A 17,078-nucleotide genomic window follows, 5' to 3' on the forward strand; every position below is an offset into this window, starting at 1 on the left:
CTCAAGTCCCGCCCACCCCCCAACTCTGTCTCTGGTCCTTTCCCTTCACTGGAAAGGGGTAAGGAGGAGGAGGTGGCTGGTTCGAGGGCCTCCTCAGGGTCAGAGCCGGTGGGTGGGGTGGGCGGGGGGCTGCTCCCACCTAGCCCTCCAGGTGCTAGGGCCCCGAGTCAACTTGTTTTGATGCACTGGATTGCGATAGCAGAGATGCCATGGGAACAGCCTCTCCCCCCTTTTGATTATGTGTTGGGGGGCAGCGTGAGCAGTGAGTGCCTTCATCAAGGGGACCCGGCCCGAGCTGGGTCGCACTGCACCGGCTCGTCCAATCTAGCAGTCAGTTGATTCCCTCTTAGCTCTCCTCCCCTCCATTCCCCCTAGGAGGCCACCTGGGAGGGCTGCAGCAGGCACATTCTTGTTCTGCCTGTGATGGGGTGCTGGCTGGGCCCTGGCCTTCCTGAAGGTCACAAACCGCCTCCTTAGGGGTCCTTACTCTGGGGGGTGGCAAGACGCTCAGATTCGTCCCTGAGGCCACCGTTTGCCAACCTGATTCTCTGCTGCTGAGTCTGTGATGAGAGGCCATGAGCTCTGGTCCCTGGGCCACTGCTCTTGTGCTCTTTGCACCCTCCCCCACCCAAATCCCCTGATTCCACACTTGGGTGGATGATGGGTGGTTGGTCCCTGGGGAAAGTCAAAATTGGTCTGCCCAGGCTCAGAGAGCAGATGGGCCTCCTGTGAGAAGGGAGGCCCAGGAGCGTTGGTCTCACCTCCAGCCCAGCCTGGGTCCAGGCTGAGATGGGTTTTCATTGTTACATGCTCCCTGCCATTCAGGTCCTAGCTGTCCCAGTTCCCAGCTGCACGCTATTAGGCTGGATCCTGCTCATTTCTCTCTGGGTCTGTCTTTTCCCTCCTCGGCACCCACAAGGCCTTTGTCCTGGATTTGGTACTCTGGGCCTTACCTGCACCTCCTGAGCCCAGCTGGTTCTGGGCTGTTCTATCTGCCTTGTAGGACTGTAGAAGGCAGTCTGGCCTGCTCTCTGGCTCCCCAACACAGGAGTCTTCTGGTTTCTTAAGTGGGCCATGGAGGTAGGTATGGGTTTCATGGGGGAGAGAAGCCTTGGCCTATGGATTCAGCAGAATTCTCAGAATTGGCCCTGGAGTCACCTCCATGTTCCTCAGAGACCACCAACACAGCTCCAAGGATCCACTGCTGTCAGGGTTGGTATGTATGCATGTGTGTGCCTCGTTCATTCCAGAGAGGCTATTCCAGAATCAGAGGCACCAGCTCTTCGCAGCTGTCCCACAGGCCTGCCCCTGTGGGGGCCTGTGGTCTAGCTGTATTGATTCCCCACCTCTTTACCACCGTACACCACCATACACAGGCCAGCTTGTACCCCTCCCTGACTCAGCACCCATTTGTACTTTCTCAGTGGGGTCTCTCCTGCTCCCTTAGATCTGATCTTTATTCTCTCACAGCTCAAGCTGACCTGCCCAACCTCTCATTCTCCCTATAGTTACAGAAAAATGTTCCCTCTTTTCAGCTTCTGTAATTGGCCCTACTTCCTCCTACAAGGCTTTCTGAGTCAGCCTTTATCTGACACCCAAGGAACAGTTGGTTCACCAGTAGTTAAGGACAGGCCCCATAGAGACTGAGGTGCACTGGTAGAAATACCGGGCACGTGGATCTGAATGGCACGTGGGTCCTCCCAGCTCTGATCCCAGGAGTCCCTCACTGACAAGGCCTATTGCTAGTGTCATTTAGGACAAGAGTCTATGCAGCACCCACAGATGTCACCAGCATGGTATCCCCACTCCAGGCCCAGCAGTGACCTCCTGTTGTCCTCTTAGAATTGCGAGTTCCCTCCTCTGCTTCAGGGTCCCCAAACCAGGTACCTTAAAAGACCTTACTGCCTCTTCTCACTCTTCATCTTGCCCTGCCTCAGACCCTCTGTCTTTGGCTGACATGCTCACCACCCTCCTAGTCTGGTTATCCCTCTTGAACCTCTGAGCTCCTATCACTGTGCCAGGACCCTCCCTCAGACCACCAACCTGCCTTGGTCAAGCTCTTGAAATTCCATCTCTTCCAAGAAGCTTTTTTGGGCTGATTGGGAGGGAACTGATGCCCCTTCTAACATCAATCTTTCTAACCTCTTCCCCCATCAGCAGCAGCTGCTACATAACAACTTAGTTAAGAGCTGGGCTCTGAGTTCCTAGTCAAAGATGTGCAAGATGAATATGGATGGAATTTTAAAGGACAAGCAGACAAAATAATAAAAACAAATCCATAAAGAGTGATGGCGTTTCTGTTACAAAAAATGCTGGCAGAATTAAGGGAGGAGAGAGGGAGGTTATATCTCTCCAGGGTGGAGGCCAAGAGGGGTAAACACAGTGAAACCAGAAAGGCGTCATGAGAAGGCGGGCTTTATGGAAGGATAGTGGACCGCCAGGGAATTCCCCAGATGAGGCCCATCTTTAAGGGAACATCCCCAGGCAATGCTGCTCAGACTCTTCTGCCCATTGGCTGTTTTTATCTTTTTTTCTGAGAGGTCACAGTCTAGGAGGCAGGAGTTTTAGTCCACAGCTTATAAATTGTATGACTTGGGGAAGTCATTTCAGCTCTCTGGGCCTCCCTTTCTTCATACTAAAATGCAGGAATTCTACATATTTTTATTATCAGACCAAAAAAAAAAAAAAGAATATTGAAGAAATAAGATAATATCTTGGTATTGAACTTAAAAATGATTCCTAAAGCCTCTTCCAGTTCTATGATTCTGATTCTAAATAAAATCTGCCCTATGAATCTGTTTCACTTTATAGCTCCAGCCCTGTCTGGTTCTCCCTAATCTGTTTCTGCCTGATGGGCTCAGTCTTGTGTGCAGAGCATCCGTGTGAGGCCTGCCCTTCTGCAGTTCTACCCAGGAGATGAAGGGGAGGGGTGCTCAGGCTCTCAGCAACATAAACCTTCCTAGGTCCCTTCAAGCTTTAGGGGGCCCCTGAAAGGTGGTGAGACAAAGGACAGGATGCCAAGATGGCCAATTTCCAGGGTCCCCCCAGTAAACATCAAGGCCGGAGGTCCTAGAACTCAAGGTCATTGCATCCCAGGTCTCCAAGGGGCCCCTACAAAGGGGGTGATGATAATGTAGATTCTTAAAACAGCCAGAGTAGAGACTCAGCCTGGGCATCTGAATGCCTGGATCTTGCTGTCCCCCTTCCCTGATTCAGTACTCCCACCTCAGGGTCTCAGCTCCTGAGGTGTGCAAAGGGAGAGGATATGCACCAGCCCTCCCTCCCTCTCTGGAGGACCTTACCCCAGGGGAGCTGGGATGGGGAGGCAGTGGAGGGAGTAGAATCCCTCCCCAGGCAACAGTGGAGAGTGGAGAAAGGGGCTGAGCAGAGAGAAGAGATGAACTTGACAAAGGAGGTGCTGCTAGCTGCCAGGAGGGAGACCCCCATGTTCTCACACCTTTCCCTTTCCAGCAGGCCCCTTGCTAGGAGAACTTAATTGAGGAGCCCAAATATAGATTTTTTAGAACAGAAAATAGGGTTGATAAGCACAGTTGGGGGTGGTGCTCTGGGACAGGGAGAGAAGGGACCAATGCTGAGAGGCTGGAGGGCCCAGGATTAAGGGTCAGGGGAGGACAAGGGTGAGCCTGGAGCTCCTTTTCCTTGCCCTGGGCTCTGATTCCTTCATAAAGCCTTGGTCTCCTTTCTGGGTTACTGATGCCAGCCCTCCCACATCCTCATACCTGGATATTTTCTCCCCAGATCCCTGGCTCCTGCTTTCACCCCGCTTTGTTGCCCCCTGTGAACAGTTCTCTCTGCCCAATCCTTCCAGCTTTATTTCTCAATATATGTATACTCTCCAATAGCTTTATTTCTCAGTTCTTTTTCTCCTGCTCCCATCACGCCCCTTTTTTGCCTCCTCCCTTTCACCCCCAACCCCAAGGCACAAGCATCTCTGTCTCTTCCCTGCCCCTGCTGGAGCCCAGCACGGCACTCCAGATGTAGGAGCAGATCAAGGAGGGCGGGGGTGGTGGCTGTTGCTTTTCTAGGATATTCTTAGCCTGTTTGGGGGCTGGAGCTAGAATCAGCGTTTCCATCTCAACCAGGCAGGTGGCTGCAGGAAAGCTGCCACTGCGACTGGGTCTTCATCTACTTGTCTGTCTCTTTCCCTGTCTCTGTCCTCCTCTATCTCAATTCCACTCTGTGAGTCCTGCCTTCCCATCTCTGTGCCCTGGGATGGGGGAGGGGTGCCCTCTGCCCTGGCTGGCCCCAGGGAGGTTTGAAAACCCTGTCTTGGAGATTCTTGGGGAAAGAGAAGAGCCTTCGAGAACTCTAGGTCAGATATTCCCTGGATCCCCACAACCTTTGTCTCTGCCCCACTTTCATCTGCCCCAACAACTCCTGCATGGTACTCAGTCCCTAAACTCTAGCCATGACCATGACAGCCTTTCTTATCTTGACTTACAGGAATCACTCAGGGGCCCTGGAGTTCGGGAGCTGCCGCCTGAGAGAGGCTGAGCCCTGGAGTACAGTCCTCCTTTGGGAGCGAACGAGGGGCTCACTGGCCCAGATTCCTTTGTTAGCAGAGGGAGGGGCCAGGAAGAGATCTGACTCATTCACAAATAGCACAGAAAATATCTGTCACCTTAAAAAAAGACAGTGTGGGCGTTCCTATGTGGGTTCTAGAGTCATGCAGGTCTGGGTTCAAGTCTAGCCCCTCCACTTATGAGCTGAGGGACTTTGGGCAAGTTTCCAAACTCTCCTGAGGTCTATAAAGGTGGACCATCATACGGTTGCTGTAAGATTTTATTTAATCTCACAATGCTCCACGATGCTTGTATATTACATGTGCATGGTACTTGGTGTTCAAAAAATGTGAGTTATTACAAAATTATACTGGCATCATTATTTTTACAGAGCAGGAACAGTTTATTTGACCTGTACCATTAGCATGTTTTTGTTTTTGTTTTTCTCATTAGAATATTCTTCATTAAAGGGACAGGGTTGTACTATCATTTCTTTTTGTTTGGCTTTTGAGACCTGAATTTAGAGCTGTCCTTCCTTCTGGGCAATCGTGCTGGCAGCTATTGCTACTCAGACTGTTCCTGGGGGGTTGTCTGATTTGATTCCTGAGGCTACAAAGACCTGACAGCGTATAAGGCACTGGTCCCCTTCTCTGGCCCACTGTAGGCCTCATTAATTTGGTGAATCTCTGTGTACCTGCTATGTGCTGGCACCATGCTGGCCCCATATTCTGACCGCACCTTTCAGAGGGCGCTCTCTGGCTACTCATCCCACACACTGCTGTCTCTCCAAAGCTCCAGAGGCTCCACGTAGGGTCAGTTTTTCTCTTCAAAAGGTTTGAGAAAATATTCTGCAAAATTATAAAATCCATATTAGCAAATACTATTTGAGAAACTGTCACCTATAAGGTACTAGGCTAGGTGCTGGGAATAGGAAACAGGATGAGGTGGGTCTCCAGGCTTCAAAGAACATACAACAGAAATTAGAGACATATGAAAAGAAATAATAAACAGTAGTAAGTTGATCAGTGTCCTATGATCAGTTACAGAGAATGGAACTGGACAACTTGAGCGATCCTGCCCATTCCCCTCCACCTTCTACCTTTGCAACTAATCTAACTCCAGCTTATCCTGAATTCTCACAGCTAAGCAACCACTGGTAGGGGGTTAAAATCAATTTTTAACTGAGGTCCAGTTCCTCCGTCTGGTATTATGTCCTTTCCAGTCCATGGCCTTTCCTGTCTGACCCCAAGCTGTGAGGATGCTAAGCACCTTTCCCAAGGCAGAGCCAGGCCTCAGCCACCGCCTGCTCACAGCAACCGATTCTGCCCTCTGGGCATGAGGGTTAATGAGTAACTGCTTGTGGGAAGAGCTCTGGTGGGCCTGCTTACGGCCCAACATTTTGTCGGATAGGAGCCACTTCTGTTTACCTCCTATTTGTCCAGGATTAGGGGCTGGGGTTTGTAACAGATTCATTAATTTATGCTTTCCTTTCCATGATCTCAAAATATAAGGTGAATCCTTTATTTTTATCTCCTTTAAGTAAAAAAGCAGTCCTGATTTTATCACCTAGAGGCCCACATATACTCACTTTTGATTTTGGGTAGGGAGCAGAGAAGTGTAAGAAGGTTGTCTGCTAGATTAATTGGTAGCTTCTAAACCACTCTGCCTCGCAGAACCACCTGAAGGAACTTTGTAAAAATACAATTTCTGGGACCTACTTCAGACCTATGGAATCATAATTTCTTGGGGTAGTCTTAAGGTGGCATCACTGTATGAAAAAATTAAGAGAAAGAGGAAAACTCGGGGAGATGGCTGGGTCCTACCTGTTTCTTCTGTTGAGCACCACTGCTATTGCTGCTGGAGGACCATCCAGCCCCCCTGTAGTAAGAATACCCTAATTTGCTTTTGGGAAACCACTTCTCCCACACTCTCAATTCATGTGGTTTACATGGGGCAATAGGTATGTCTTTTCCATGTACCTAAGGGCCAGACTCAGGACCACCTGTACTGTGTACTGTGCTTTACAGCTTACAAAGCACATCCATAGACACGATTTCACCTGATACTTCCAACAGCCTCTTTAAGAGTTATGTACCTGACCGTCTACCTTCCCGGTCATAATGGATCAGGGATGGGCTGGTAACCAAAGCCAATCTTAATGAGATTCAGTTCTCAGAGTTTTACTAGAACTATTGAGAATGAGATGCTTTCCTTCCTCTGAGGTTGCTAAGCTAGTGGGATGAAAGCATTGAGATGTCGGTGACTCTCTTGCCCCCACACGGATGGAGGTCATCTGAAATCTGAACTAATATGCAGGGAAACAGTTAACAGATGGAGGGACAGACTCCTGATGTAATTTTAGCCCCTGGATCCAGCTGGACCTGATGCAGGTCTATGACCCAATAAACACCCCTCTTTCCCACATTTTTCCTAATCTTAAGGTAATTTGAGTAGCAAATCTAACATTTGCAAGGAAAAAAATTCCAATGACTAGAATGTCCTGCCTGGAAATTTTCCTTCTGGAAATTTGTTGGTAACTTCAGAGAAGTACATGTTTGGTCTTGATGACTGAGGAGGGTGGTCTCTCGCATCTGGTTGTCAGTGAAGGACTGAATCTGGATGAGACACTGTTGACCACAGCCTGGGTTCTGACCCCAGGACTTATTTCCTGCTGGATTTCTCAAACCTCCCTGTCCAAACTACAGCTGGTGATTGGTGTTCTTCATCAAGTCCCAGTAACCCTTTCTCAAAGTAAAAGCCTTGGGACAAGAAAGCCATTTTCCTACAGGCTGCACAATTGTCAAGTCTTCTTTCTGGGCAGCTGCCAGGTTGTATTCCTTGGGTATCAGCTTCCTGCTAAATAAGAAATTTAATGCTTCACCCTCCATCATGCTTCTGAATCAAGTTTGCCCCCAACCAGTGTAAGAGGCAGCTGTGGCCACACAGAACCATTTGTTATCAGGGTCATTAGCACAGCGTCTCTGGGGTGGGGGTGGGTTTCAGCTTTAAGCTGCCCCAGGGTTCTGTTGCAGGACTTCTGCCTGGCCTGCGCTTGGGAGTTCTCTCAGAAGAGTGACTGGAGCTCCAACCAAACCACAGTTTTCAGTTACAACATGGCTCAGATCTCTCTCTCTCTCCTAACTCTGAGGCCATTTTCTTTCAAGTAGTTATGGGTTATTCTGCAACAGGACAATATTTTCCTATCCTACTCTATGGTCCAAATACACAATTTTGATAGTGATTTCATGAGTCCTTGGGCATCCATTCATAATTCATCTTTCCATTCATTCATTTGTTCACTCAACACAAATTTGGTGAACAAGACATTTTCTTTTCCTTTTTTCTTTTTCTTTCTTTTTTTTGCGGGGGGTGGAGGTGGGGTGTTAAATTAAATCTGACTCCTAGCCTGATTCTACTGGGGTGGAGGGAATTCAATCTCAGTTATTATGAAGACTCCATCCTCCTCCCAAAGGTTACACGATATTTTCAGTAACCAGAAGAAGGTCTCTAGCACATACCTGTGGGGGAACTCATTGTCCAAGCCCAAAGGGCCCCTCAGAGTCTAGCATCTCTACTGTTTCCAGGCTGTGACTGAGGGTCAGGAATCTTTAAAATTGTTATGCAATATGTGAAAAACACAAAAAGGTATAAAAACTAAAACAATATACCTGCTTTAAATAATAAAATATTGTCTACAGTTTAATTTTCTTATCTTCTCCCTAATAGCCTTCTCTTTCCTATCACCAACTGCCCAACAGAATAACCAGTATTCCAAATTTGGTGTTTATCTTTCCAAATATTTCTTTATTCTCTTACAACATATACAGATCCCGATTAAGCAAATGTGTATGTGTGTGTGTGTTATTGCTACATAACAACTACCACAAACCTACACATTTGGAGGCTTGAAACAACATCCAATTATTAGCTCGCTTCTGTAGGTCAGGAGGGCTTGGCTCAGTTCTCTGCTTAGAGTTTCACAAGGCTGAAATCAAGGCAGGGATCCTATCTGGGGGCTCTGGGGAAGAGTCTGCTTCCAGGCTCATTTAGGTTGTCAGAAGTTCCTTGTGGTTGTAGAACTGAGGTCCTTGTTACCTTGCGGGCTGTCAGTTGTGGCCAGCTCTTGGCTCTTGGAGGCCACCCACAAGTCAGTAATTATGGATGGAATCCTTCTCACGCTTGGAATGTCTCTTATTCCCATTTCTGTGACCAGTTGAAGAAAACTTCTTGCTTTTTTTTTTTTAATATAAATTTATTTATTTATTTATTTATTTTTGGCTGTGTTGGGTCTTCGTTTCTGTGCGAGGGCTTTCTCCAGTTGCGGCGAGTGGGGGCCACTCTTCATCGCGGCGCGCGGGCCTCTCACTGTCGCGGCCTCTCCGTTGCCGAACACAGGCTCCAGACGCGCAAGCTCAGCAGTTGTGGCTCAGGGCTTAGTTGCCCCGTGGCATGTGGGATCTTCCCAGACCAGGGCTCGAACCCATGTCCCCTGCATTGGCAGGCAGATTCTCAACCACTGCGCCACCAGGGAAGCCCAACTTCTTGCTTTTAAAGGTTTCGTATGATTAGGTTAGTTAGGCTTACCCAGATTGTTGGTTGTAAGGTTGTTTTAAGGTTGTTTTAAAGTTGTTTTAATTGGGTTGTTACCCAATTGTTGGTTGTAAGGTTGTTTTAAGGTCAACTGAGTAGTAACTTCAAGTACATCTGCAAAAATCCCCTTTGTCATATAATGTAACATAATCATGGGAGTAACTTGGGGAAGGGGGAACATGGAGGCCATCTTAGAATCCTATCACTATACCTATTTTTCTATCTATCTATCTATTCAGATACTTTAGCTTTATATAAGTGAAACCATACTATATTAATCTGAAAATTTTTTTCTTTACTTTACATTAAAAAGTAAGATTTATCCTTGTTGATGTTGATTTTTGTTACTGCATAATATTTTACTTTATGAGTGTAGTAAATTTTATTTATTTACCCTCCTGATGACTGATATGTAGGTTGTTTTCAATTGTTTGTGATTACAATGTTGTTATAAATATTACTTTATGTCTCTGGTGCATATGTGCAATCGTTTCCCTAGGAATATGCTCAGTAGTGGAATTGCTGGATTATTGAGCATTCACATTTTCAACTTTGCTAGATATTGCTGAGTTGTTCTCCTAAGGGCCTGTACCAATTTACACCCCCCATGAGCAATGTATGCAAGTTCCTATTGCTTCACATTCTCACCAACTTGTGATCTTGTCAGATTATGTGAAATAACTCATTGTAATAACATATGAATTTTATGTATTTAACATTTATCAAGTGCCACATTTATCAAGTGGTACTACGTGTCAGGCAGTGAACAAAATGGACAAAGTCCTTGTCCTACAGAATTTTCATCCAGTGGAAAAGGTATGAAAGTGGCTTCTGAGACCCCACGTAATTTTCCCTTTGCCTTTATCTCTTCAACCTCACCCTTTACTGTGCCCCCACCATGCTGGCCTCCCACCTTCGGCTCTACACTAGTTGTTTTTCTCTTCTTGGAACATTCTCCTAGTTATAGGCTGGGCTGACTTCCTCATCTTATTTAGTATTTGGTCAAAAACCATCGTCTTAATGTGGTCTACCCTAACTAGCCTGCTATGGACTGAATTGTGTCCCTCCCACACCAAATTCATATGTTAAGCCCTAGCCCCCAATGTGATGGTATTTGGAGATGGGGCCTTTGGGAGACAACTAGGTTTAGATGAGGTCAGGAGGGTGGGGCCCTCATGTTGGGATTAGTGTCCTTATAAGAAGAGACAACAGAAAGCTTTTCTCTCTCCCCACTCTCTCTGCCATATAAGGACACCAGCAGAAGACATCACCCCCTCTCCTCACCCAGCTCCTGCCTCTCTCTCCTCAAAACCACTGCAGTTTTCACTTCCCCAGCACAATCTTCTCAATGAGTTTAGGCTTTCACAAAAGACTGGAAGAGAGGTGGCCTGGAGGCAACATCTGAAACATCAACTTTTTGGAGGCCAGGGATGCCAAGGGGGATTGAAGGAAGGAAAAGAGGGAGTCTGAGGCCCCAGGCTCAGTCCTTGGACCTCTTCTCTCTCTCCATTCAGTCTCTAGGTGAAATTCACCCATATGCTAATGACATTCACATTTTTATCTCCAGTCTAGATTGTGCCCTTAAGCACCAGACCTACTTGAGATCTCCACTTGGATGTATAGGCATCTCAACATGTTAAAAACCAACTCTTGCTATCATCCCCATCTTTGTTAACAGCAATTCTAATCTACCATTTGCTCAGGACAAAAGCTTTGGAGTTATCTTTGACTCCTCTTTTTATTTCACACATACATCTAATCCAGCAGCAAATCTTGATCACTCTGCCTTCAAAGTATGTCCAGAATCCAACCACTTTTCACCACCACCTTAGCCCAAGCCACCATCATCTCTTGCTTGGTTTATTGCAATAGCCCTCTAACTGGTCTTCCTATTTCTTCCCTCTCCCTAAATGGCAGCTAGAGTGGTCTTGTTAAAATAGAGGCCAGATCATGTCACTCCTCTGTTTAAAACACTCCAATGGCTCCATTCTCATTCAGACTAAAAGCCGAAATCCTTATTCTGACCTACAAGGGCCTATGTGGTAGATTAAAGATGGCCACAAATTCTTTAACACTCCTCTCATTGAGAGGTATACTGGTGTCTGCTCCCCGACCCCTTGAATCTGGGTGGGTTTCATGACTGCTTTGACCAATAGAATATGGCAGAAGTGCCACTGTGCCCATTTCTGGAGCCAGGCCTAAAAAGACAGGCAACTTCTTTGTCCTGTCTCTTGAAACATTTGATCTTGGAGCTTTGAGCCACTATGTAAGATATCCAGCTACCCTGCTGGAGAGACTACATGGAAAAGCCCTGAGACTATACGGAGAGAAAAAGGGTCCCAGCTGAGCCCAGCCTTGATGAGTCTAGTCATGCCCACCAAGGCACTGGACATGAGAATGAAACCAATCTGGACCCTACAGACCAACCCATCTGCCAGCCAAAAACCACCGAGTGACCTCAGTTAATGCCACATGGCGTGGAAAGATCAGCCAGTTGTGTCCTGTCCAAATTCTTTTTTTATTTTTATTTTTTATTTTTTTATTTCTGGCTGCATTGGGTCTTCATTGCTGCACGTGGGCTTTCTCTAGTTGCGGCGAGCGGGGGCTACTGTTCCCTGCGGTGCATGGGCTTCTCATTGCGGTGGCCTCTCCCGTTGCTGAGCACAGGCTCCAGGTGCACGGGCTTCAGTAGTTGTGGCACATGGGTTCAGTAGTTGTGGCTCAAGGGCTCTAGAGCGCAGGCTCAGTAGTTGTGGCGCACATGCTTAGTTGCTCCGCAGCATGTGGGATCCTCCCGGACCAGGGCTCAAACCCGTGTCCCCTGCATTGGCAGGCGGACTCTCAACCACTGCGCCACCAGGGAAGCCCCCCTGTCTAAATTCTTGACCTACAAGTTGTGAGCTATGAAAAGATGGTTGCTGTTTCAAGTCACTAAATTTGAGATAATCTCTCATGCAGAAATAAATTCCCAGAACAGCTTAATGAAACTTGCCCCTCCCATTATCTCTATCAGCTTATCTACTACCTTGCTCCCTTCCTTCTCTCTAATCCTAGCTGCTTCTTTGCAGTGTCTCAAATGCTCCAGTAAAGCTTCTGCCTAGGACCTTTGTATGTGCTGTTCCTAGTGTACATTCTTCATATAGACATAAAGAAAACTGGATGGAACTACAATTATGGTTTTGAACCCTACTTTTTTTCAGTTTATAATAAATAATATTTATCTTTCTGTTGGAATAAATATTTTACCAAAACATTTTTAATGGATGTATAGTGTTTGTACAGATATTCATTTTTTTTAACCAACATTTCATTATGAAACTTTTCTAATATACAGAAAAGTTGAAAGAACTGTACAGTGAAAACCCATATATTTGCCACAGAGTCTATAATTAACCTATTACTATATTTGCTTTATCACATATTATTCCTCTATCCAACTTATTTTTTAATACATTTCAAAATAAGTAAGTTCAGGTTTTTTGTTTTTTTTTTTTAATTTTTGGCTGCACTGCGCAGCATGTGGGATCTTAGTTCCCAGAACAGTGATCACACCTACGCCCCCTGCAGTGGAAGCACGGAGTATTAACTGCTGGACTGCCAAGAAAGTCCCAGTTCAGGGCTTTTTGATATGTTTGATCATTACAGTATTTCCAGTGCCTATAAAAGTGCCTGGCAAATAGTAGGTGTTCAACAAGTATTTGAATCAATGAATGAATTCAGGAAAAACAACATAAAAATTAATAGCTCAATAAATCATCTTGTCATACAAACATATGGACAGATTCAACTCAGATGTCACCCTCTCCAGGAAACCTTCCTGGAATGACCCCAATCTGTGCTCCCATACATCTGGGGACATAGCATCCACTTCATTGCCCTTAAAGCATTGTATTATAACCGTTTTACAATCTATTTCCCCTATAGATGGTGAGCTTCTTAAAACCAAGGACCATTTCTCATTTGTCTTTACACCCCAATGCCTAGTACAATGGCTTGCCTAGTAAATCTTAAAATGGCTAATGTGTATTGAGTACTTACCAAGGAGTAGGTACTGTTCTATGTGTGTTACATGTACCATGCACTTTATATGCACTGTATCACTTGACCCGGTCAATAACCCTATGAAGTAGATATTGTTTTTATCATTCATATTTTACAAAGGAAGAAATTGGGGCACAGAAAGTTTAAGTAACGTGTCTGAAGTCAACAGCCAGATAGTTGTGAAAAGGGGATTTGAACCCAGGCCGTCTGGCTCCAGTGCTTGTCTTTATAACACTACACCGCCTCTTACACAGAGGTAGCCATTCTGTGAAACTTATTATTTCTAAGCTTCAGGGACTCTCACTTGGCCAGACCCCTTCCAATATCCTGGGAGGGGCCCTATTAATGTATTCAGAGAGTTATATGATCTTTGTAAAATTTGAAAAACTGATATTTTAATCAAAATTGGTTAAGACTGCCGTTACCACTCCAACTTCCCCTCTGTTACCTGTTCTCTTATGCAGAGGGTGTTGAATTGCTATGAAAGTTTCTGGGATCAAGCTAAAATTGGGATAATACTTAATTTGGATTTAGTGGCTGTATTAGTTTCCTGGGGCTGCTGTAACAAAACACCACAAACTTGGTGGCTTAAAACAATAGAAACTTCTCTCCTTCCAAAGGCTCTGAGGGAGAATCCATTCCATGCCTCTCTCCTAGAGTCTGATGACTGTGTCAATCATTGGCGTTCCTTGGCTTGTAGAAACATCACTCCAATCTCTGCTTCTATCTTCACATCACCTTCTCCTCTGTGTCTCTCAAGTCTCCCTCTGCCTTTCTCTTAGAAGGACACCTGCCATTGGATTTAGGGCCCACTCAAAATCCAAGATGACTTCATCTTGAGATCCTTAACTTAATTATATTCACAAGGCCCTATAACCAAATAAGGTCACATTTGCAGGTTCTACAGGTTAGGATATGGATATATCTTTGGGTGGGGGGACAGGGGAAGGGAGAGCCATTCAACCCATACAGTGGGCTGTAGTTGTGTAATCTGCAGGCATTTCTATGTATAGCTAACTATTAACTATCTCACATCCTGGTGTAAGAGTGTCTTCCAGAACTATGACTAGTGCCCACTCACTATGCCAGTGGACCCGGCATCATGATGCAATGTGAGGTCAGAGGTTATATTGCAGAATGGACATGTCCTACAGCGCCTAGCACCAGAAGTGAATGAGTAAGGAAGATAAGGTTTGAAATGCGGGGAGCCAGAGGCTTATCTGTGGAAGATTCTTCCAATTATCAGGTGTGGAAAATTGTACATGGAGAATTCAGTCCTCACAGACACAAAAATGGAAGTTCTCTCTTGTTAGGAATATATTTGGTTATGCCCTGAAATCGTACAACTCATCTATGAAAGAAGCTTAGTAGCAGTTTTTCCAAATTAGATAACAATCTTAAAAACTGACATGCAGGGATTTCCCTGGTGACACAGTGGCTAAGAATCCGCCTGCCAATGCAGGGGACATGGGTTAAATGGTCCAGGAAGATCCCACATGCCGCGGAGCAACTAAGCCCGTGCGCCACAACTACTGAGCCTGCGCTCTAGAGCCCACGAGCCACAACTACTGAGCCCACGTGCCACAACTACTGAAACCCACGCGCCTAGAGCCCGAGCTTCGCAACAAGAGAAACCACTGCAATGAGAAGCCTGCGCACCGCAACAAAGAGTAGCCCCCGCTCAATGCAACTAGAGAAAGCCTGCGTGCAGGAACGAAGACCCAATGCAACCAAATAAATAAATAAATAAATAAAAATTAAATTAAAAAACAAAAAACAAAAAACTGACATGACATTATCAATGAGTTTTGAAGCCAAAATGATCTTTTTAAAGCTATGAATAATTTTCAAAAATTATTTGATCACCCATGCTAGAGAAAAGACTAAATTATCTTTCCATTCTCTCTTAGACGCTGATATTATAAAACTGTTGTCATATAAAGATGTGATCACAGAGTATGCAGCCAAGAAATGTGGTACAAAAGTATTATAGCGGGATATATCAAGCAGTTAACTAACAAAAAAATTATATTTTTCTGGATTTTGTGATATCAGTGGTATTTGTCAGTTTTTAGAATTTATAATTTGTTATGATTTATATTCTCATTCTAAATAAATATTCACTTTCCTGCCTAATGTTATACTCATAATTTTATAATCTTTTTCTTAAGAAGGGCTCTGAGATTATACAACCTTCAGGCCCCACAATATCTACCCTTGCCCCTTTAAATAAGATAGAGGCCCCACCCTCAAGGAATTCACAGTTGGAACCTGCACAAATTACAATAAAAGCACTCATTCTGGGTAAGATTTTACTCCTCCTGGAAGTGGTGTTGCCCTCCCTACTTCATGTATCAGGACTCCAGATAAACACTCTCCCAAGTCCAGAATAACTGTAGTTAACCTTTTTTCTTTATACAGTGCAAAGAATGTTCTTTCTTCTCCTGTTTGAGAGTAATACAATGCCTCATCACCCACGAATATTTTAGTGTACATTTCCTAGCCACAATGCAACCATCAAAATCAGTATTAACACTGATGGATGGATTACTACCAAATAATCTAATCTACACATCTTACTCAAATCTCAACCAATTGACCCACTAAGGTCCTTTCTCAGTTTCAGAAACTAACCCAGGATCCCACATTGCTTTTAATTGTTATGTCTCTTTACTATTATTTTAATCTTGATCCTTTGATTAAGATATTGTATCCACCAGCATCTCTGCTGGCAGAAGTTACTCTTCTTCCCTTGGCAAGGTACTTTGAGACTATGTAAATATCCCATTCATCATGAAATTTTGAATTAATTTATTTATATCATATGGATTCATGGATTCTTATTTCATTCAGTGTGTTACAACTGTCATTTATTTCCATGTCCAAATTGTCCCAGATTTGGCCAGTGGGAGCCCCTTCAAGCTAGTTTCTATGTTCCTTTGACAGAATGGATATTATCATTTGAGCACTTCTTTATTTTCTGGCACAACAAGAAATTCTAGGCTTATCTTGTACTTTTCCTGCCTCAGGACTGGAATCAACCATTTCTTCAAGGAGCTCTGGTTCCTTTTAGCAAAGAAAGGCATTTAGAAACCAAGATCTGGATGCTAGATATGCTCATTGCTATTGAGGTGGGGCTACTCCTAGATCTTCTTAATCAACAGAGCTAAGAAATATATGCATGTGTACACACACACACACACACACACACACCTATATCAATCTGTGTACATTGAAAACTTTAAATTCACACTAATACTTCCAATTCTAATCTCACCTTCCAGCATTCATTGTAGTTGTACCTCTTCATATTTATAACCTCTTTCTCTAACAGTAAGAAACCTGGTTCCCATTTTCCTCAATATATTTCCCGACTGTATCCATCCCTTTGTATGTTACCAATCTCCTGTCACCTCCACTTTCCCTCCTCTGCAAATCTTCCATAAATGTCCTTCTAACTCCACTTGGGTTTGGATACCCTGTGCCAGGCCATCCCTTATGTAGAAGCTCTCCTTACCCCTCCTGGGGTCTGATACCTTTTACCATGCGTGGACGTTTTCCTCTCCCCCTGTTGGGGCACCAACACACCACACCAGGCTGCCTAACATGCCCTCCTTAGTCTTCCTGGGCTCTGACTCCCTGTACTGTATCACCCTTCTGCTGGGATGTCCTTCTCACCCCATTCAGGCTCCTATGTCCCAGGCCAGGTCACTCTCCTATGCAGATGCCCTTCTCACAGGATCAGATCTGACACTGTGCACGGCCACCACCACATCAGGTGTTATAATTACTAGTGAAATATTGTAAGATTTCCTCCTGATATTAAGACCAAGACAAGAATGTCATTATCATTACTTCTATTCAACATTATACTGGAGATCTGAGCTGAAAAGAAATAAAAGGTATAAAGATGGATAGAAAACT

General features: G+C 45.0%; 1 long non-coding RNA gene across 1 annotated transcript in view; it reads right to left on the bottom strand.

Annotated features, from left to right (window-relative positions):
* Positions 1-161: 161 nt before the first annotated feature.
* Positions 162-17,078, bottom strand: part of LOC309630788 — a 38,366-nt gene continuing 21,449 nt past the window's right edge. Inside the window, exon 3 of the long non-coding RNA XR_014245935.1 lies at positions 162-5,371. This is a non-coding gene — a long non-coding RNA (uncharacterized lncRNA). The remainder of the gene's footprint in view (positions 5,372-17,078) is intronic.

The sequence above is a fragment of the Balaenoptera borealis genome (genome assembly GCF_965194805.1).
Source record: "Balaenoptera borealis genome assembly, chromosome: 6".
Classification (NCBI taxonomy): Eukaryota; Metazoa; Chordata; class Mammalia; order Artiodactyla; family Balaenopteridae; genus Balaenoptera; species Balaenoptera borealis.